The following is a 23,909-nucleotide window of genomic DNA, read 5'->3' as shown; positions in this document are numbered from 1 at the left end:
TTTTTTATAGCTTCGAGAGGCAGCAGAAGGATTAGATGGATATCCGTACCTTCTAGTCAGTGAAGATGACTTGCCATGCATACCTGTGTGATCGAAAAAGAAGAAACCCGATAAAAACCAAAAACGAAAGTAGGACAGGACAACTGGGAAATTAGCACGACCGAAACAAGGACATCTCTACAGAAATAAATTGGAAGAGACGGATAAATGTGATACGAAAGATGAGTGGTATATTTGAGCACCTATTTGGACGAGTGACTGCTATCCTCTTATTAAAAACCCTGTACAATAAATACGAGATCCAAACTTCACAAAAGAGAATAATGTAATAGTTTAGGGTAGTATAAAGCAAAATAATGCTTATCGTACCGCTCAATCCAAAGACCTGCCTGACCGTATAATTATGCAATCGATGACGGCTGTTTGAGGTCGAAAAACCTCTAGAAAGATCTCACACGGACAGAGCCCCTAACTATGGCAGGTACCTTGACGAAGGTGTGAGGGCTTAACCGATCTCCATTGCACTCGACTATATGGCTCAGTGGACTATCTGCCTGCACCTACTGTGTTCAGCTTCATAAAAGTGCGTCAGAATGCCGGCGACCAAAGATTGCCAAACCTTGAATTTAGGATGTTATTTGGACTGTACTTATTGGATGATTGGCAGCCATTCAATATGCTACGACGAACGGCTATTTATCCCCACATTTAATATTAGACCGCTGATTCTGACACATATGAACTTAAAAATGTTCAAGTACTGTATGGATGAGGAGAAGGGAGAGTATCAACTGAGGAAAAAGAAACCATTATAAGCAATTATTCGGACGTGAATAGCGAGGAAAGCGTGCAGTCAGTGATCTCGGAACAAGTGTTGAGACGTTGAGGAGGGAGCTAACACCAGCGACATGCCCGAAATTAGAGAGCTTGTCTCATATTATGTGATAGGCAACCGTTATTTGTCGCAGCCACAGAGGGCTAGTAAAACTGGAGGATCTTTCGGGTGTTAAAAATATTATGATTTTGGATCTACCACATTTCAAGCTCAACGATCTGATCTCGAAATCAAATCAATGCTTGTCAAAGCCTGGTTACTGCCGTCCCACCATGTCCGAGTTCCGAAAGCATTATCTAACAATGAGCCATTAATGTCTATCTCAAGTGGATATGGCGTGGATTTATCGTGAGAATGTGTGGCTGTCTTTATTAGTAAAGCAAGTTGAGCCAGGGAGTAGTGGATTTATCCAACTCATGGAAGTCTCCACCAAGCTCTCTTTGGGTATAACTGGGGTTTTCAATATTCGTTAGAGCACCCTAGATCAATGCTTTCGAGTACTTTTTATGATGATGAGGATGGTTTAGGGCTCAAAGTGTTTACCTTGTTTGATTGTGATGTATGGTTAGTTTTCCACGCTTGAGTTGACTGACTTCATAGCCATAAGAAATGGGACCACATTAACCATTTCTCATATCTCAAAATGAATATGAGTCCCTAGTGGGATGTGAACACATTTAAAAGGAAATATGCTTACGTAAGATTTTTCCAAAATATATTTGGCTAATCCTTAATGGACACTGCCAGTGCAGTAGTCATCGTTACCAACGCTTTCCGCCAAATTGCTTAACCCTATAGGTGCCTAAGTAAAGACGTTAAGTGAATTGCCTTCACTGACTGTTTTCGTGGATGGTATGTGTTTAAAGTGTAATTTAATTAAAAACAAATTGGAAGTGCAGCCAAGTTAATTTACTCAACACGCCAAGAAAGAGTAAAAAAAGAAGAGGAAAGAAAAGAAAACTTGATATACAAAACAAAAAAAAAAAAAAACAATAAAAAAGCAAAATATATAACAGAGATTTAAATAAACGTCTGGATAGCCTTCCACTTCCTTCATCCTGCATACAAACTACAACCGACAGCTCCGACGAGCACAGAAGAAGAAATAAACCTTACTGTACGAATAGTGGCAGTAATTGAGTAGCAAACGACTAGAACTCTGAATGCAAATAAGTCATAAGCTGTGGCAAATGATGACTCCGGCTGTGCCATTTTACTCTGCACTAAATGTGTAAGGCAAATCGTTAGCTATGATTATTACCAATCCTATTGCCGACACTAAACTACAGTCATCATTGAGATGAGATGAAATGAAATGAATGTAAATGTGCGCACTCAGTGGCTCTCTTGTGTGTAATATTATATCAACATAGTTGGAAAATGAAATAAAATGCGAGTCTGTTGGTGTAGTTAAATCTGTAATGAGTGTGGGCTATAAATGTGACAATATTGTGGTGCACAATATGTGTGTGTTGCTGGAGATGAGCGGCATGTTTAAACACATACACACACATACATATTAACGTAGATATACTAAGCAAGTATAGCCTTTGAATGTGCTGAGGAGGTGAGAGTAAGCGTAACCGATGTCAGCACTTTTTATACCGTCAAGCGCGTGACAGTAATTCTCAGTCGGCTTATATTGTTTTGTGTATGAATAGCCATCTAAGATGTACGACCATGATACGTTTTAAACGTCGTAGAGCCAGAGAAGTGCATTGTAGAACATATTCACTACTTTGCGCTTCTCTATCCCGCCTAGTTATGACAATGTTTTAGGACTTCTAAAGAGCCCTTTAGGTTTTCCCACCAAACTTGTCGCAAATAAAAGTCAAGCCGCGAGATGTACCGAAGTAATGTCAAATAATCAAGGTCTCTTCTTATTGCTGACTAGTGACAAGGCATGCGTTTTTTCATTGCCACATAACTTTTGCTTTCTCACTAAAGCCAAATTATATCCAGTACTACTACGTAAAAATAAAAAATAAAAAAAACGATCTCTTGTTGAAGTAGCGCAAAAGATACTCCCCGAAGATTTCGAGTATCACCGGTGTTGGGGATACAGATCAGTACACTGCAGAACTAGTACCTTCCATACTATATGAAAACGCGTTCATATAACCATGTCAGATCTTCTAGGTTATCCGTTCTGCTACTTACGTGGGGAAGTTGAAGCTCACTTCACGTAAGTGAGGTTTGCAAATAGGGTTGGAGATGATGTGAAGCAATAAAACTATGTATTGTGTTTAGCATTTCCTTGAATGCCAAGCGATATTCGTTGATGTATTTGCTTCATCAGGTGCCTCTCTAACAGTAAAGTAATTCTATAAAATACAAACGAGTTTCCAAAAGCTTTTGTCTACGCTTCTTAGGGAAAAATCATTGTTGAGACACGTAGGCCACATTATTGGTTATTCCGGGCTAGGCAGATGAAAAGTTTTAAATCTTAACTATTTATATTAAAAAATCGTGAAAAGCGCCAATCCCAGAATGGTTAGACTGTCGTTTGGATTTATATATATTCTAAAGATTCATTTACAACGGTTCACTGCATGATCTCATTCGCGATTTCAGCGACTGTGATCACTAGCTCTATGCAAAGAATTTCGGAATGTCAGAGAGGGGCCAATTTCGTGTGATATTATTGATTGAAAATATCAGCAGTTATCATAACTAATAAGAATTCACTTCAGCGTGGGTATAAGATAAGTAAAAGAGTAGAGCTAGAAGTCAAGGGAAGAAGAAGATCAAGGAAGCCAGTCAATGAGATGAGAAGATGCGTTTGGTAGCGAGAACCAACAGACGCTGTTAATAGTTCCTCAGAACACCCTCCAACAGAATGCGTAATGAGAGTGATGGCAGGATCGATACTAGAACAGTAGGAAGATTCGTTTGTCTTGAAGTCAAGTACTAACTTTAAGGCTTTCGGTGTTTCTTCCACATTAAAAAGAAACTCTTCCTACATACCGAAGAGATGCGAAGTCCATGCTCGTTCTACTGTTGTTGTGCAAAAATGCTTGTCGCAAAAATTATGGGAGTTTCTCCGCCATAACAGTTCTTTGAAAGATGTGCATCCACCATGATACCATCATTGATTTGGCTGATTTTAACCTCCTATTGCCCTGCCTGGATAGAGCTACCAGTGCAACTTTTCCAATAAGAAAAGAAAGACAGATAGTCTCCTAATTTGCTAGATATAATATTATCTCTGCCGTTAAGCATAATGTTGGCACTGTACTTGGTTTAGGCTCACAAGGATCTCCGAGGGACTTATCCGATGTCGAGTTCGATAGTATTCGAAACTACGTCGTGGCCACGCAACGGATTTTTCAATAGATATATCACAATGGACCTTCATGTTGTGCAACCACCGAACTCTTCGACTGCGCTTGTTTGTTTGATTACCTGCATAATTTTGAAGTAGTTTATTATTGGTTTTATACCTCACCCTTCCTTTCCTTACATCGCCCTTTCCTATATTTTTTATACGCTTCTTCACCTTATTTGCCCTTTAAGTTAATTCTCTTCCCTCTGCCCTTACTCTTTCCCTTTCTCAACGCCGTTTCCAAGCTACCTTTCCATTCCCCCCTATAACCATTGCGCTTTACCACTAAGTACCTATTTCTACGTGGGCCTATTCCTTCTTCCTTCCTCTTTCCTCTCATTCTCAGTCTTCGTATCCAATCCCTCTCGCATTTCTTCTCTTTTCTCTGTCCTCATCTGCCCCTCTGTCAAGGAACTTCACGTTAACTGCTAACTGCAGTGATCGCATTGGCCCCAGTTCTCGGTGTATCCGCTGCAAACGCCCCTTACTTAAACCAACCAGTCAAGTACAACAAATGAATAAGGATTTATAGGAAAGAGCTTAAGCATACGGAAGTATATTTGCGGTTAACAGTTAAATGCTCACCTACTGCTTTACAATCAGCTTCAAGGATAACTATAGCAAAACTCCGTTGCTCTACTGTAGTCGATTCGAATTGGGAACACAATCTACTTATATACAAACCGATACTAAGAGATTTTTGCTTATGATATTATTCGACAAGACAATGGATATACTGCCATATACAAAGTTATGTACGTATGTTTGCATATAAAAGCTTGTTTGAGTGCATGCAAGGATGGGTGTATAACCACATTTACTTGGCTGTTTGTTTTAAACTGTAGCAATGAAGTCTAATATAATGTAACTACTGAACCAGAGCTAAAGCTGTCAGTTCAATGGTGAATTCACTGAATGCATGAGTGGGCGCAAAACATTGGCTTCAAAGGGAAATTAACATAAACGAGGTGAGAGTGTACTTGAAAGGAAAAAGAATGAGAAAAGTTAAGGGTGAAGGAAATTGAGATGGAGATGTAGTAACAGTGGAGGCAAGGAGAGAAACCGCATGTTGAAGGTGGTAGTAAGGAATGATGCGGCAATAAAAGGTGAGAAAACGCAAGACAAAATACGCTGGTGAGGTGCGGTCTTAGCAGGTAGTGAGCTTCAGCAAGCTAAGGTAAAGCCTAACAATTAATAATCGTTTGCTTCACTTTATCTGCGTGTTTGAGCATTTGGGCAAACGCATTGATGAAAAAGATAGAGCCACTGCTGGAAACAGTTTCAGTTAATAATAACCGAGTTGACTTGAAACAATTACACTGTTCAACAAAAAACCAACTCCGTTATTATTCGTTCAGCTTTTTTTAGTATTTTCATTATTTGAGTATTCCATATTGAGAAAAGGAAACGAAACTTGGAGCAGAAGGAGGCGAGGCTCGAGTGAACATAAGTACTTCATGAAACTGGGGGTAGGGAGGGGTTATGTCATAGGTGGTTCCATGTTGCCATACTAAATTTTTCCCGAAATGGTCGGGCTTGTGCCTTATGGTGCTTAATACCGGACCGTGCCAGACCTATATCCGATAAAGGACAATCAGCGTCGATAAAACTTCGCAAAATCTTCGGAGAGTGTCTTTATCGCATCAACAACAGCAACTTAGTTTGAGTTTCTAAAATATGCAGTACGGTTTACCTCGACTGCAAGTGGCTAACTATAGTAAGATCACGAAAGTCCCACAACTTCCTGTTATGTTCCAGGACGTTTATGCATTTCAGCAATCCCAATGCATTGATATTTCCCCAAAAAGAGTTTAAGTCAGAAATATGTTTAGAGAAGGAGCAAGGGTGATTATAAAAATGGCTCTTAGAGAGACAGGCATAAAAATAAGAGTCATAATAGGCGGCATGTTAGCGACAGAGAAGTTCGTTTTCACAAAGCTCATGACAGGTTTATAGGGAACTCAACATCTAGGATAAAAAAAGCCTCTATAGGTTCCAAATCGAAGACAAGTAGTAGACAAAGTAGGCTTGATAGATTTCCGGATCTTCAATCGGCACCCATACACAATATCATCTGATGGGACACGTGGGAGCTTGCCGCAGTGGAAGGCCCACATTTAAAACTGCTACCCTATCATGCCTCATGTATATGTGGGAACTCGCTTTAGGCGGTAGGCTTTGGCGAGCTCAACACAACCAGCATAAGAAAGAAAAGCAATCGGCGCTGGCTTGGGGAAATGAGTTTAATTGCGAAGAGCGCATCTCTTGAGTAATATTGATAAGGTGGCCGGTACCAGTCCTCTCTCAGGATCCCTGATAGCGCAAGGAGTTTTCAGAAGAAGATGGAAGTTCAGCGCTTGTCCCGGAGTAGTAAATGAACGTAGAGAGCTCGCTAGAGAAATGCGTTTTAAAATAATAAAGCCCGAGGTAGTGAAGTGTGGCTGGAAACGTCCAATAAAATCACTAAGAGTGCGACTTTATATATCTAGGTGTTGTTGTAATGAGTGCTGATAAAGAACGAAGTGGATGCTTCGGCGTCTTGTACTCACGCGTAAACCTATAGTTCGACGAGTCCGTAGCGGGATCGATAATCATAAGCATTAAGGTTGACCTCGCTAAATAGGATGGTGATAGCTAATAAATGGATGCCAAGATTTATATCCTAAACGGTATATTTGGAGACAATGTTTTTGAATACTTTAAAGATATCCAGGAAACTGTGTATCCCAATCTGTAATTCTTGTGGCCTAGAAAAGAGATAGAAAATAGAGTTCTTTCTATGTCTTTTCAGCATTTCCACAAAATGTAGCATACTTTTAGGAAAATGTTTTTTTTATAACCCGTTAGTCATTCTTTTTGTTCAAGTAATTCCGAAGAGTGCCAAATGAAAAGTGTTACGCTACATACAATTATTTTAGGCAATAATTTCTTCACTCTCATAAAATGTTGCATACTTTTAGGAGTATTACTTTTTGGTTTTTATATTGGATTTGGCAATTTTTTTTTGGAAATTTTTTAATAATCGGTACGTCTCTTTATCATGTTTTCTATATTTTCACAAAATGTTGCATACTTTTAGGAAAATATTTTTTATAACCGGTTAGTCATTCTTTTTGTTCAATTAAGTTCGAAGAGTGCCAAATGAAAAGTGTTACGCTACATGCAATTATTTTAGGCAATAATTTCTTCACTCTCATAAAATGTTGCATACTTTTAGGAGTATTACTTTTTTGTTTTTATATTGGATTTGGGATTTCTGTTAAAGAGCTTTCTTCTAAGTGCCCCCTAGGAAATTTTTTTAATAATCGGTACGTTTCTTTATCATTTTTTCTATATTTTCATAAAATGTTGCATACTTTTAGGTATAATACTTTTTTGTTTTTAGTTGGGTTGTCAGTGGTTGCTATATAGGTTTAGTCTGAGATGATATCAAACATCATTTTACTTCCTCAATATTAAACGAAAGAATTTTATTAAATTTATTGCATACTTTTAGGAAACCTTTTTATACCTTTCATGAACATGAAATGGTATACTAACTTTGGTCCGATGTTTGTAACGTTGAGAAATATTGAAGATAGACTCACCATTAATTATACCGAATTGATCAGGGCGACGAACTGAGTTGATATAGCCATGCCCGTCTGTCCGGCCGTCTGTCTGTTTGGACGCAAACTAGTCCCTCAAATTTTGAGATATCTCAATGAAATTTGGCACAAGGATGTATTTTTGTATTATATTACACATTTGTCGGATACGGTAGGATCGGACCACTATAACATATATCTCCCATACAACCGATCGTTCAGATAAGACGCTTTTGGTCATTCCTGCCGCAATTTAGAAAGTATAAACGTGAAACTCGGTGATATATATTTTAATATATCATAGAAGATTATCTGAAAAAATCACTTTGATCGGAGCTATATCTAGTATATATCCAATACAACCGATCGTTCAGATAGAAAGATTTTTGGCCATTTCTCCCTTAGTTTCCAAAATAAAAACGTGAAACTTGGTGATATATATTCTAATATATCATAGAAGATTTCCTGTAAAAATCATTTGGATCGGAACTATATATAATATATATCCCATACGACCGATCGTTCAGATAAGGGGGTTTTTTGTCATTTTTTATTTTATATTTATCTTAAAAATCGTTTAGGTATCTACATCTGTTCACTATATAATTCTTATTTTATACATCCTATTATTTGGAGATTACGAACGGGATAAGATTATTGTTCATCCCCATTCATGAAAGGTATGAAGTCTTCTTAAAGAACTTCTTATTTACATTTCCGGTGAATAGCTCGCCCGTCCTTAAAATTTCAGGATTTTATAGCTCGGCATGGTTTCTGCATAATGGAAGTAGCATAGTGTAATAAGCATGTAAATTTGAAACAATAATACGCCATAAGGAGGAGCTCACGCTGAGGCCCACTAAAAGCGTACCGAATCTGCTATACGTTATACACACACACATACATACATATTATACACAAAAGCACATTTATATATGTACATCTTCAACTACTAAAAAGCTATATAGTTAATGTATGCTTATTAACTCACAGCGAGTGTACTAGTGTATGTGTATGTATGTATTTACGTGCAAGTTGCACAAGAAAACTTTGGCTTCTATTCCATGAAAGCAACATAGAAAATGTTATTTTGTTGTTGGTCTCTGCAGGCCACCAAAGTTTGTGTGCATGTAAACGGCTATTACTCATCTCAAGTACACAGAGCTGTATGAACTTAAACATATGTTTGTATGTGTGACTAGATGTTGGCGCATATGTTATGTAAATTATGGGCATCACTTCAAATGTGAACCAGTGAACCAAGGGATGTTTGTGTTCATAAAGTGATTACTTATTAAAGGATTTACGTACATTATTGCTTTAAGTCCCTCCATGGGCACGTGCGCGTGAATGGGTTGCCAGAGGAAATTCTGAGAGTTGTTTTTTTAGTGGAAGTTTATGGCTAACAGAAGACAAGATTGGTCTCAAAATATTCGATCAATACTACTATTTCAAAGCCTGCTCTTTGATGTTGCTTATGTCTTTCTCGTAACGGCGTGAAATAATCCTTAGAATGTTTAAGCAATTGGTCTGCTAGGATTTCGGTGTCATGCACGTCTGAAGTATTAGAATACGAATGGTTTACGGTTAGATCACAGATCACTAAAAGCTGCCGTATTTATGCTGAAATTCTTAAAAGTCTTTTATATATCTAAAAAGATCCAGTCCTAATTGGATCGTATCATTCTTTGACTTAAGATGTCTTTGCTAAAGGTAGAAAAACCGAAATAGCCTTTAATAAACTTACAGGCACTATACACCTAGAAGGGAGTTTCAATAAAAATCAATCACATTTCCAAGGTAATTAAGTGCAGATAAATGCAATCCATGTTGCAAAAGAGGGAAAACAAAGCAAATACAGGGGAGAGGGGGCCGAAAATAAGAAGGCAGAGTAAAAGAAATAAGAAAAATATTAACAAAATTAATGAGGGTTTTTCTATTTTCATACGAGGTGATATAAGAACAGACGGAACAGAAAATGACTGTTATGAAGGAAAAGAGGGGGAAGTCGAAGAGGTGGATAGAAATGTAGATGGCAAAGAGGGGAAGAATATTACTTTGACGATAATTTAGGGCGAGTCTTCCTTTGAGAATACAGTGTTCAGTCGAAACCGTATGTAAGGAGGAAGTCACGCAAGCGAGTCCAGCAGCCCTGCAGGCGTTCATCTTACAGCATACAGCAATGACTTCTATATAGAGAATATGCAGCTTAACTGACCACTTCTCGTTATAGTTTCGAAAATGACCCATTGCAATCCTTGACACATCCTCTGGTGATCCAAAGGAGCCTAGGCCCCAATAATTTCGCATAGTTCTAGAAAAAACTGTACAGTCAAGCATGAATTGACTAGGTGATTTCACCCCATAATCCTCCGTGCAGTTGCAGCCAGAAGGATTTTCTAGTATATTACATTATACCGAATGGACTCACATTGAACACTGAAGCATTAGCACTAGTTAGTCCAATAATATCAGCAGGCCGCTTGCCATGCAATTGAGGAGAGAAAGACCTTGCTATTGGGCAAGAGGTAATGCCTGTCCAGCGCTTGCCTAGCTAACTCATGGCCCATCTATACAAGAGCACAGGTAGATAGTATATTGCCTACAGCTTTCTGCGCCCGACGCCTTCCCAATTTCTCAGCAGAATGACATAGAAAAGGCTTGAACTGGGGCACGGAATAGTTTGTATTGTCTGTGGTAAAATCGAAGTTGGTAAGAATGAGGCCCAATAAAAAACCAGGCCGCGGTCGCTTTGACCAAAATATCCATCAGATGTAAGCCCCGCAAGATATTCAATGTCACGGTTGATTTTTTCCTGAGAGTCGCTAATACCACCCAGCGCTGTTCTTTGTATTGACATTAAAATTTTGGCAATTCTCGTCTTATCCACTCCTAACTCATGCCTGAACATTAGGGCGGGTCGATTTAAAATCGCTCATTGCTCTGTGAAAATCGTATTCTAGGGATCAAAATAAGAAACTTTGCTGAAGGAACCATACCTCTAAAACGAATTATGCTGTCCCCCCCTTTGGGTAGAACTTTTGGGGTAGGGGCAATTTCAATTCTACCTGCTGTGTCTTGTGGTGGCTTAAAAAAAAACAACACAAGCTATTTTACGATCTGCAAATGTGTCACAGTGATACCTTCATTTTTTAAAATGGTTGAATAAAAACCCACACAACTATGTTTACGTCATACAAATGCATCACAGTGATGCCTTGATTTTAAAAGGGGGTTGTAAAAACGCTAATTTCTAATAATTTTTTTTAATTTATTTCTATTACTAAGTTAAATTCATTTTTTCATTTACATATGTTCTGAATAAATAAATGTCTAAAGAGAAAAATAAACTCCTAAAAGAAAAAACATAGGCATTTCAAAGTGGGATTTTTCAAAATTTTCCCCTACGACCCAAAGGGGGGGACATCAGAATTCGTTTTAGAGGTATGGTTCCTTCGGCAAAGTTTCTTATTTTGATGCCTAAAATATGATTTTCACAGAGCAATGGGCGATTTTTTTGCCTCCCCACAAATCGACCCGGCCTACTGAACGTATTTGCCGTAACATGTACATAGTTAAATTAACCTAAAACTCATTCATAAACTCGTATCCAAAACTCATTTTCAAAAAATTACTTTGATCAAGAAGACCTTAAGAGGCGAACTCACCATGGGCAGGATAATTTAGGCGTTTTATATATTCGCACTCTACTTTAGGTAGTTACATGGTTTTAGTATTAAGAAAAAAAATCTTTATCTTACTTTTTTGGCAACTCTACACCATCCTTGTCTAGTTAAGTGTGGCTACTGGTAATTATTGGTCAAAGCTTTGTCATTTTTACTCATCAACTAACACTTTTATGCAAACCAAACTGGTCCTTTAATACAATACATACATTGTACATACAACACAAGTGAGTGTATATGTAAATAAAATTAGAATTTTTACTGGTGTGAGTTTGATGCCACACTTAAACGCCTAGCCATGATATGTGGAGCTGTTAAAGGCACCCTCAATGCGCTCGACCTAATGCACGAACAAGTTTTTTCGCCATTCTAGTTAATTTATATTTTTAGCCACAGCTTCAATTTGAACACAATTTAATGAGAATCTATTTAAATATGTTTTTATGTGGGAAGTTCCATGTTAGATAGAGCAAAAGGGCTGAAAGATGACTGAATTTGAAAACATCGCTGTTAAGTTTTGAAAACATTGTATCCACAATACCTTTATCAATTCTACCTAGGCTCGCGGAATTTTCTCTTTTTTGTTTTTTTTTTTCTTTAATTTTTTGCTTTAAATTTAACTGTGACGGATATGACAAAACCATTTGACGGGTATGGCAAGTTGGGCACAAATAAAAAATATATATTTTCTTACAATCCTAAACTAACTTTATTTCTAATTAAAGTTAGATTTTACAAATTTCAATTTTTGTGATACAGAATACACCTTCTAAGAACAGGAGAGTCCTTGTTGGTACTAACAGGCAACTTTGACTTAGCATACTGTAACGAATTCGGGGGGATTCCGATTATTTTATACCTTCTGCTAACGTTCGAATCGCTGAACTGTCGAACAACTAACTCCAATATTCAGTATTGCAAAATGGTCTTTATTTAGACTACTTTGGGAGTAGTACAAAATTACTTCACTTCACAACTAATAGCGTGTTTAAATCAAACTGATTAGTTATTCCTCAGCATGCGCTGCTTCTATACTCTCTGTTGCCTCGTTCGCATATTTCTCATAAGGTCTAGACTTTTCACGAGCATAGAACAGTTGTATCTCATACTTGGTTATTCAGCTATACGAGTATGCGTGTGTATGTGTGAGTAACAACTTCTGCTCTTAGCAGATAACTACATTTGTGTATGTGAGATAATCTCTTTCCTTTAAGCTGCTGGTTATGTGTGTGAAATATTCATCGTCGCCTTCTATATATGTGTGTAAATGGCTTACTTTGATGTGTTCATGTCTTATATTTAAATCGTAATTCAAGTTTCTTGCACACGATTGTGATCTGCTGGGTGAACCCGGATAGTTCCTTGGGCGTGTTACGCCCTATCAACGGCACTCAGTTGACGCAACCACTTCTTGCTGCCGAATACTCAAATATTTCAAGGACAATGATTTGAAGGCATGTACCCTAGTTTATCGAATCATTACAAGAGGAACTTCCTCGACTATTTGATGTGAGAGCAGAGGCTAACATCAGAGATATACAAGAATACGATAGATGGAACAGGGCACTAGGGATTTTAGGTCTTGTGTTGCTTTCTGAAGAGGCCATTTAAAGAAAGAAAATGGAAAGCTGTTACGTTGTTGGACTTGAAGAAGGAATAAGACTGCACTACATAATACTGTCGTTCATGTCTGTGGAAGAACGTATTTCGCCACGATCCGCACCAAAGCAAGTTTTTTCCCAAATGAGTAAAAGAGCAAAGCAATGCAGATAAAAACTGCTTCACTGCTAATGCACCAAAACAGCAACTGTTATTTTGTGAGCTCAAAAAAAGCATACGCGTTCCACGTTCGCAAGGCTGTCAAAATTTGGTAAGTGACTTTGGACAGGGTGGGCAAAACAAAAGCCTCCGGTTCAATAAGCGAAAAATTCAGTACCCACCATGTAATAAATAAATAAATAAATAAACAAATGTAAGGCGCGATAACATCCGACGATTTTGGGCGGAGGTTTCCTCCAATTTGCTTCGCGTTCCTTTAAATTTTTGGAGGGACGGAACCTACATGTGATATGTCAACTTCAAACTGCATCTGCAAGGCAGATCAGTTTTCACATAGAAGCTTTCCCTGGCATAAATGCACGCGGAATGCTTGCCAACGGCCGAAGGACGCCCCCCCCCCCCCCCTTAGAAAACTTTCTTCTAATTAAAAAAACTTGATTTCAAAATATGTACCGTATCTTAATATCAAGAGGCTATCTTTAGTGGTACCTAGATTTTACCACAAAAAATGTCATCGAGCTACTTGTATGTGTCCCAGTAAAAAAAGTTTAACCGAACTGGCCATTACGTGCTAAAGAGCTTACAAAGCAGGGTAACGTGCGCTTTAATTCCCTATTTGAGCCTTAATGCGCTCTACCCTATCCACAAAAAAGATCATTACGCAAAGAGCGCCAGTCTGCTTAGTATCGAAATTAAAGTTCTATCAAGAGTATTTTGCCAAACACTTCAGATCACCAATAAGTAAGCTGATTTGACATTATAAGTACGGATTCAGACTTAGTAAGCAAGCTTTCGACCACATTTGCGAGAGGACAAATGATAAGAGAAACTATATTCTAGCCTTGTGGTTAATTTGGAGAAAGCTTTGGTGCCGTTTCTTGTATTAGAGGCTGATTCTCGCAAAATATTTTTCTTATATTTAACTACCTTATCAAAATTCGCTCTTTTGGCTTGATGAGGATATTGAGTACTGAACTTATCTGGAACAAAAATGAAGCTCTCTAAGTTTTTCCTAATTCATAGTGCCCTAATATGCACGCTAGCATGCACATTTGAGATACTCAACTATCTTGCCAACATTTGCGTCTGGAAACCCGTCGTAATTTATGGCGCCCGAGCATGCACGCTTACAGTATAAGATATTCAACCCTCTTGCCAACATTTGCTTCTTTGCCAAATATGGAAACTGCATGCTTAACGTCTCTCTTGAAAAAAAAACAAGCTCTGTATCTATGTCGTAGTTCGTGGCGCCCTAGCATGCACGCCGAAAGCATCAGCTGAGAGAGTTTTCAGTATTCCGAATAAAGCTCCTTCAGCCGACAAGGGTCCTGCGTACGACGTCGCCGACGTGCAGCACGAAAAGGACAGGATCGACCGCGAGATGGTTGGTATAATTTCTGGAACATATGGTATCAATATTCGGCAGTTCAGGGGTTTTGGATTTATTTATAAGCTGAACAAGCCTAACGTCGTTTAAGTCGTCATAAACCAATGTGCCACACACATGTCCCGAAAGTTTAAAAGGTTGAGTTATGATATGTAGCTCGAACATTCCTGCGGCTTATTTTGAAACAAAGCTTTGATCAAAGCAACATCCAAGGAGGACGGTTTGTTATGGAACGCACCTTGTTGGCATAAGTGGATGAGCAAAATTAACGCTTTGTTGTTCAATGAATATGAAAGACGATTTAAATTTTTTATGCTTATGCAAACAGTTTTTTTCTGCAGCCCACCCTTCTCTTCAAACCAGTATTCTAATAAGTTTATAGCGATGACAGCACAACGCTCTGTGTGTGTGCGATAGTAATTATCATAGTCATAGCACTTCATTCCAATGCTTTCATATTCCTCCTTTGAATGTCTAACGAATTGTTAAATAATCTGTAACGAAATTGTCGCGCGTCGTGCAACCCGCTGTTCGTCCTCATTGTTACCCTCTTTTTATTACAGCATTTGCTACTTTTTTTTATCTTATTCCTTAAGCTCCACATCTATTCATAGCTCCATTATGGCGCTGCTGTTAATGGTATGAGTTTTTTTTTTGTCAACATTTGTCGTTCCCGTCTTTTGTGTTTACTGCACACTGCATGATCCCTTTTGCAATTTTCTTTCCATCTTTTGCTGGCGCTTTGCTTGGTCAATTGAACTGACAGACAGGTCACTTCATCTGTCAGCTGGTTGGTCGGTGTGTTGTGATGAAAAAGCGCAGCGTGTGTATGAGGTCATTTTAATGCGCTCCAATGGCTTACCGCAAAATGGTGATGGATGTTAAAAATATTTTTGCTACAAGGTGTGCAATACTTTTTTTAATATGTTGAGGTATCCTGTTCGCATATCCTTTTCACAGTGGGTCAACTTTTTTATGCTAAAATTCCATTTTTTTTTACTTTTTATACTCAGTTGAGCAGAGCTCACAGAGTATATTAACTTTGATTGCATAACGGTTGGTTGTACAGGTATAAAGGAATCGAGATAGATATAGACTTCCGTATATCAAAATCATCAATCCGTCCGTCCGTCCGTTAACACGATAACTTTAGTAAATTTTGAGGTATCTTCATGAAATTTGGTATGTAGGTTCCTGAGCACTCATCTCAGATCGCTATTTAAAACGAACAATATTGGACTATAACCACGCCCACTTTTTCGATATCGAAAATTTCGAAAAACCGAAAGAGTGCGATAATTCATTACCAAAGATGGATAAAGCGATGAAACTTGGTAGGTGAGTTGAACGTATGACGCCGAATAGAAAATCAATAACATTTTGGACAATGAGCGTGGCACCGCCCACTTTTAAAAGAAGGTAATTTAAAAGTTTTGCAAGGTGTAATTTGGCAGTCGATGAAGATAACACTATGAAATTTGGCAGGAACGTTACTCCTATTACTATATGTTTGCTTAATAAAAATTGTCAAAATCGGAGAACGACCACGCCCACTTTTAAAAAAAAAAATTTTTTTAAGTCAAACTTTAACAAAAAATTTAATATTTTTACAGTATATAAGTAAATTATGTCAACATTCAACTCCAGTAATGACATGGTGCAACAAAATGCAAAAATAAAAGAAAATTTCAAAATGGGCGTGACTCCGCCCTTTTTCATTTAATTTTTTTAGGATACTTTTAATGCCATAAGTCGAACAAAAATTTACCAATCCTTTTGAAATTTGGTAGGGGCATAGATTTTATGGCGTTAACTGTTTTCTGTGAAAATGGGCGAAATCGGTTGATGTCACGCCCAGTTTTTATACACAGTCGACCGTCTGTCCTTCCGCTCGGCCGTTAACACGATAACTTGAGCAAAAAATCGATATATCTTTAGTAAACTCAGTTCACGTACTTATCTGAACTCACTTTGTATTGGTATAAAAAATGGCCGAAATCCTACTATGACCACGCCCACTTTTTCGATATCGAAAATTACCAAAAACAAAAAAATGCCATAATTCTGTACCAAATACGAAAAAAGGGATGAAACATGGTAATTGGATTGGTTTATTGACGCAAAATATAACTTTAGAAAAAAACTTTGTAAAATGGGTGTGATACCTATCATATTAAGTAGAATGAAATGAATAAGTTGACCCAGCGGGTAAGGGGGTAAGAATATACACGCGGTAGGTATGCCTGTTGTAAGAGGCGACTAAAATACCAGATTCAAGGGGTGTGTAGCGCAACCCTTCAGGTTGCCAACGCAATATATAGCTTCTCCAAACCTAATTGTCAACCTCACCTATCCGCGGCGAATCCTGTTTCACTAACAGGCGAGGCTCTGGCGACCCCAAGCTCCTCATGGAACTTGGGGGTGGGAAGGGAGGGGCAATGGCCTGAAGGTTTAATTTCGCCACATAAATCGTTCCCGAGATGGTCGGGCTAGCACCTTAATGGTGCTGTGTTACCGGAGCGTACCAGGATCTGTATCCGGCAAAGGATCATCGCATCGATAGCGCTCCACAGGGCCTTCGGGGAGCAACCTTATCGCTACAACAACAACAAATGAAAAAATTCTGCAGGGCGAAATAAAAAACCCTTGAAATCTTGGCAGGAATACTGTTCGTGGTATTATATATATAAATAAATTAGCGGTATCCAACAGATGATGTTCTGGGTCACACTGGTCCACATTTTGGCCAATATCTGGAAAACGCCTTCACATATACAACTACCACCACTCCCTTTTAAAACCCTCATTAATACCTTTAATTTGATACCCGTATCGTACAAACATATTCTAGAGTCACCCCTGGTCAACCTTTATGGCGATATCTCGAAAAGGCGACCACCTATAGAACTAAGGCCCACTCCCTTTTAAAAAGACTCATTAACACCTTTCGTTTGATACCCATATTGTACAAACGCATTCTAGGGTCACCCCTGGTCCACCTTTATGGCGATATCTCGAAACGGCGTCCACCTATGGAACTAAGGATCACTCCCTTTTAAAATACTCATTAACACCTTTCATTTGATACCCATCGTACAAACAAATTCTAGAGTCAACCCTGATCCACCTTTATGGCGATATCCCTAAATGGCTTCCACCTATAGAACTATGGCCCACTCCCTCATAAAATACTCTTTAAATCCATTTGATACACATGTCATACAAACACATTCCAGGGTTACCCTCGGTTCATTTTCCTATATGGTTATTTTCCCTTATGTTGTCACCATAGCTCTCAACTGAGTATGTAATGTTCGGTTACACCCGAACTTAGCCTTCCTTACTTGTTTCTAAATACTTTTATAAATTCTCACATTTTTGTCCCTCTAGCTTATTGAATTCATTTAATTTTATTTTTTATTTAATTTTCCAATGAATATCCTTTTTTCCTCTAGAGTGCACATGAATGAATTTTAATTGAATTATATCTGGTGAAAGGGTCAACAAGAGATGTCATCGATAGGGAGTGTTGTTGGTATTTATAGAATCCAAATTTTGAATTTAAAGGTTTTTTATTTAAGGCAATTTTTGAATATATTGTATTGAATATTAGCAATTCTATACATAAATATGCTGCTACTGAATAAATGCGCAACAAAAATAAAGCAAGCAGCCACACTTGTGTACATGAACACATCAAAGTAAGCCATTTACACACATACATAGAAGGCGACGAAGAATATTTGACACAAACAACCAGCAACTTCAAGCAAAGAGATCGTCTCACATACACTTATGTAGCCATTAGCTAAGAGCAGACGTTGTTACTCACACATACATACGCATACTCGTATAGCTGAATAACCAAGTATGAGATACAACTGTTCCAGATTGCACGTTCATGAAAAATCTAGACCTTAGGAGAAAAATGCGAACGAGGCAATGGGTAGTATAAAAGCAGCGCAAGCTGAGGAATAAACAATCAGTTTGATTTAAATACGTTATTAAATAAAATAAATAAATGTAAGGCGCGATAACCTCCGAAGAGAGCTTCTCTTCCAATTTGCGTCGTGCTCCTCTTGATTTTCCCTACAAGCTGGCCGGACGGGACCTACATGTTTTATGCCGACTCCGAACGGCATCTGCAAGGCAGATGAGTTTTCACTGAGAACTTTTCATGGCAGAAATACACTCGGAGCACTTGCCAAACACTGCCGAGGGGCGACTCCGCTTAGAAAAATTTTGTTCTAATTGAAAAACCTTATTTCTAAAATTTGATGTTGCTTTGCCCGGGGTGTGAACCCAGAGCATACGGTGTGGTAGGCGGAGCACGCTACCATCACACCACAGTGGCCGCCTTAAACACGTTATTAGTGTAGTATAATTGTGATTGTGAAGTACTACTCCCAAAGTAGTCTAAATAAAGACCATTTTTCAATTCTGAATATTGGAGTTACTTATTTGATAGTTCAACGATTCGAACGTTGGCAGAAAGTCTATAATTATCAAGAATTTCACAAAAATTCGTTACAATATAATTTTTTGGATGCACAAGATGAGAAGTTTTGTTCAAGGAAATTGCAAGCATTTTTTTTTATTTAGGCCTTTGACCCAACCAATGTTCATTGGCATAAACTGGATCGCTATTTCTGCATCAATTAGCGAGCAGTATAAACGCAAAGACACTGGGTGGAAGACCGCATTGAAGCCAAGACTCTTTGCTTTCACGCCCGAAAGCATCTCTGGTGTCATACGAGAGTTAAAAGTGGTTTAAAACTTTACTGACAGCGATCATCACATTATTTTCTAGTAGAACTACAAGAAGCGCCTAGTTTGGAAACAGGCGCACCCGCAGATGGAAGAGCCTTTAAGTGGGGAATGCCATCAACTAGCATAAGAGGAAGATGTTTACTGGACAAAGCGGCTAGACTGAGACTAATAGTCATAAGCTCTGGCTCATCGACCACCTTAAGGAGACTAGGCTGCGTAAACACAATACCAGATATCACAATGGCACATGGACATCTCTGGAGCCATAAGAGAGCGGAAAGTACTTGAACACTTTACTGGCATACATCTCTACAAGAAGCGCCTAGTTTGGAAACAGAAGCACCCGCAGATGGAGCAGCTCGAAAATAAACACTGAAAGGCTAATAGCTGCCATCGACACATAAACCCTTAGAAATCTCGAGCCATCAAGCGCTTGAGAGCATGTTAAATGTTCATAGGTAATCCTACATTACAACTGCGTGACGTAATGTCCCATAAGCTCAGAATCTCACGGAACTTTGAAGTGTCCATTGTGGCAAAACCCTCTGGGAAGCAGTGAATCCTTATAATGACTCTGACTCAGAAGTCTGGTTCACAAATGGATCGAAATTCGATGACAGAAGAACGGGAGGTGGCATCTATGAGCCGAACTTCAAGAAATCGATACCAATGGGATGTTACCCCACCATATTTCAGGCAGAAATCCATGCAAAAGAAGTTTGCGGTAGAGAATATCTACGGAAAGGCTCATCCTCGAAGAGCAACTACATTATGTCGGACAGCCAGGCGTCCCTGCGTGCCATGCAATCTTACATAGTTACATTTAAGCTAGTGGATGACTGCATTGAAATCCTTAATGACCTGGCAGATCAAAACAAGGTTTTGTTAGAATGGGTTCCCGGACATCAGGGACATGAAGGTAATGAATATGCAGATTATCTCGCAAGTAGGGTGCTACAGCAGCATTCTATGGTCAATAACCGTTTTGTTGACTCACAAAGGCACACGCCAGAAAAACCACAGGTAACTGGGAAACAAAAACTTAAAAACTCTCATTGCGTACTATAGGGAACAGTGTGGTGTGGATAACACCTAAGTAAATTCAATCTATCCGATACTCAAATTTGTCGTTTCTGTGGGCATGACGATGAAACGCCAGTTCTCTGCAAATGCGTCGCTCTGACAAGGCAGTGAGTCTCCAATCTAAGGGGATCAATCCACGAACGAACTCTTTAAAAAGTTTGAACCTGACTCGATAGGTTTCGAAATATGAGACCGTCAACGATTTTTATGAGATATTTGCGTTCGTTTACGAAACTAAATGAAATGAGAACCTCGAAAAAAGACGCAAACAAATTTAAAAACGCCATGGATTTTGAATTTTTAATATGTATACTATTATCAATGTAATTTTTCAACTTTCGTTGCCTTTGCGTCGCGAATTGCAAAATGTTAATTTAGATTTGGTTAAAGCCATGGATCTCGCCAAAGATTTGCGCGAAGAAGCAAAAAAGATTTCTACAAAAGGAGACGCTTCTTCTGAAATATACGAAGCTTCGCAAGAAATTGCTGAAACTCTTGACATTGAGCTTAAACACAAAATAGACAAAAAAAAAAAAAAAAACACGGGCAAATCCTGAAGTTCAAAATACAAAAGATTATTTTTGTGTAGCAGTGTTCAATCCTTTCCTAGATTCTTACATCATGGATCTTGGGGAAAGATTCACTAAACATGAAAATATACTAGAAGGATTAACTAGGGCTTTTTTGTTAGGCTATTTTGACCGTTTGGCGTTTAATGCAAATAAAACAACTTATTTCATCTTTCAACCCGACGTTTCGCTAGAAACTAGAGAGCGCTAGAGAGACTAGCGAAACGTCGGGTTGAAAAACGAAATAAGTTGTGTTATTTGCATCAAATGCCAAATGGTCACAATAGCCTAACAAAAAATCCTAGTTAATACTATAAATAAACTGACCGAAAAATTATATAATATACCAGAAGAATTTTCGGCACTTTTCAAGCATGATTTGAATGAAATTGAAAAAGTAGCTGATAAATTCATCAAGACAGCCGAGTTTTATCAGGAATTTCTCACTGCGGAGCCACCTGCTGTTTTTGCCGACTTAGAAGTGTGGAACAGATATTTTTATTCGTAGAGGCGATATCAAACCTCGAAACTCTTTGGATGAGCTTGATCGTTGTACAGAAGAAAATTTTCCGAATATCAGCGTATTGCTGAGGACATTAGCTACTTTACCAGTATCGAACGCATTTTCTCAAGTTTAAAACGGATAAAGCCGATTCTGAGAAACATGACAAAAGAAGTAAGTAATTATAGTTGCTTTAAGATCTATGAATATTATTCTAAAATTAAAAATTAATTTTTGCCAAATTTTTTTTATTGTAGAACCGCTTGTACTGGCTGCTCTGGCTATTCATCATGACACTGCAATCACAAGTGATGAAATCATGGATAAGTTATCGAAAAAATCCCGAAAACTTCATTTCCTTATTTAATTATTGAAAGACTTTTTCGCATATTGAGCGCACCCAAGCAAGAAATGTATCCCTATCCTTTATTTGTTTTTATACAAAATAATAAATGATTCTCATTATTATAAAAAGGAACCAATAAAGACAACTTAAAATTAAAAAAAAAATATCAAATTAAATCCCCCCATCACAAAACGCTATCTACGCCACTGTTCCTCATATATATGCTAAGGCTAAGCTTAAAATTTTACTACAGCTGAATGAATTTTGGTTACGTTTGTTAAAATTGATTGAAATTATTTGAATTGAACACAAATGCTATTAGAGATATACATATGTACATATGTAAGTAGCTTTACAATCAGACACAAATTTCCATTCACCTTTCATACGCCATGAATTGTAATATTCGTTCGACTTCAATATAATTTAACTTCTATTTGCATCTATCCTGCATATTCGTATTTCAATATAAATTTTTCATAGTTTTTCACTATTACGTACATATTTTCTTTTACATACAAAGCGCTTTTTTGAAAAAAAAAAACTGCTTTTTACACAAACTCTTCATTCAACTTTTCAAAGCGAGTTGAACGCTTTTTAAGAATTGACCTGTCTGCACTTTTCTGATAACTTTGCATTCTTGTATTTTTCTTTTATATTTTGTTTTGTTCATCTCTGTTTTTCATCGTTTTTCACTTTTCATGCAATAATTGTCTATCTCTTTTTCAATTTTAACCGCATTTTGGTTTTAAATTGGCTTCAAAGATGTTGTCTATGTTTATGTATGTATGTAGTTGTATGCATTTAACCGCAAAATTGTTATGGAGCAGGAAAAATGAATTCCAAGGAATGCTGACGCTGATGGCTAGAACATTAAAAAAAACTAAAATACTTCTGATTCGTTGATATAGTTTTATAAGTTTTGCATACTCTTGCAATTTTGTTGGTATCAAAATGTTTAACATATCAATCATAAAAAAAAAACAAAAAAAAAAAGTTCTCATGTTTCAAGGTTTGTTGCCAAAAGATATAAGCACTCTGGTGCAGAAATTGAAGTAGCAAAATATAAAATAATAAAATAATTGAGTTCCACTTAATTTAAAAGTTATGTAGTGCTTCGTTAAAATAAGAAAATTGCAACTTATTTGCTCATTCTACACGATGCAGACATACCGTTGTATGATGAGTAGTAGTAGTAGTAGTAGTAGTAGTAGTAGTAGTAGTAGTAGTAGCAGTAGTAGTAGTAGTAGTAGTAGTAGTAAAGTTATATAAGCAGTTGCAGCCGCACTGACCGAAGAGAGTTTCCACATTCAGTGAGAAGTTAAGAAGGAAGTTTACATATGCAATAGCAAAAATGCAATTATCAGTGGCCGTTTTTATCGTATTTCGTCAACTAAATTCTTATATTTTCTCTTCTAGAAGTTTTTAAGGACTTTATTTATTTCAGACATCTAGAAAATATACATTTTCATACAGACTAAGTAGAATAAAAACATTAAATACAAATTAATTAACGATCCTATTTAATAACAATTTAAATTTAGTTTTTGGTAGAGAGAAATCCACATCATGTACACTTGAGTACAAATTAAATTCTCTTAATGCTCTTAGAATAGGAGAATTAAAAGCATACATTGTTCTAACTCGATCAATAAAAAAGATGCCATTACTCCTCAAGCTTCGGGCTGGGATATGAAATGAAATGCATTCTCGCAAGGCAGAGGAATCAATAGTTCTACGAACTATGTCATAAACAAAAGAAAGTGACAGAATGATTCTTCTGGAGTATAACAATTTTAAGTTAATTAGCTGGCATCTAGCAGTTTACGAAGGTAACGGATCCATGAACCCAATCGACCGAAGAGTGAATCGTGTAAAAGATTTTTGAATTCGTTCAATCCTATTGATATGACAATCATAATAAGGTCTCCAGATAAAGACAGCATATTCTAACTTTGAACGTACCAAACTCGTATACAATAATTTCAGTGTATAAGGGTCCTTAAAATCTGAGCCAAACCGATGAATAAATGCCAGTAT

At 37.6% G+C, this 23,909-nt stretch overlaps 1 pseudogene; it reads left to right on the top strand.

The window, feature by feature from the left end:
• Positions 1-23,141, top strand: part of LOC137254131 (piggyBac transposable element-derived protein 3-like) — a 79,070-nt pseudogene extending 55,929 nt beyond the window's left edge.
• The last annotated feature ends 768 nt before the right edge of the window (positions 23,142-23,909 follow it).

This window comes from Eurosta solidaginis, chromosome 5 (assembly GCF_040869045.1).
Source record: "Eurosta solidaginis isolate ZX-2024a chromosome 5, ASM4086904v1, whole genome shotgun sequence".
NCBI classification, from domain to species: Eukaryota; Metazoa; Arthropoda; class Insecta; order Diptera; family Tephritidae; genus Eurosta; species Eurosta solidaginis.
The sequence above is the reverse complement of the archived record's forward strand: the minus strand, read 5'-3'. Positions and strand labels throughout refer to the sequence as shown.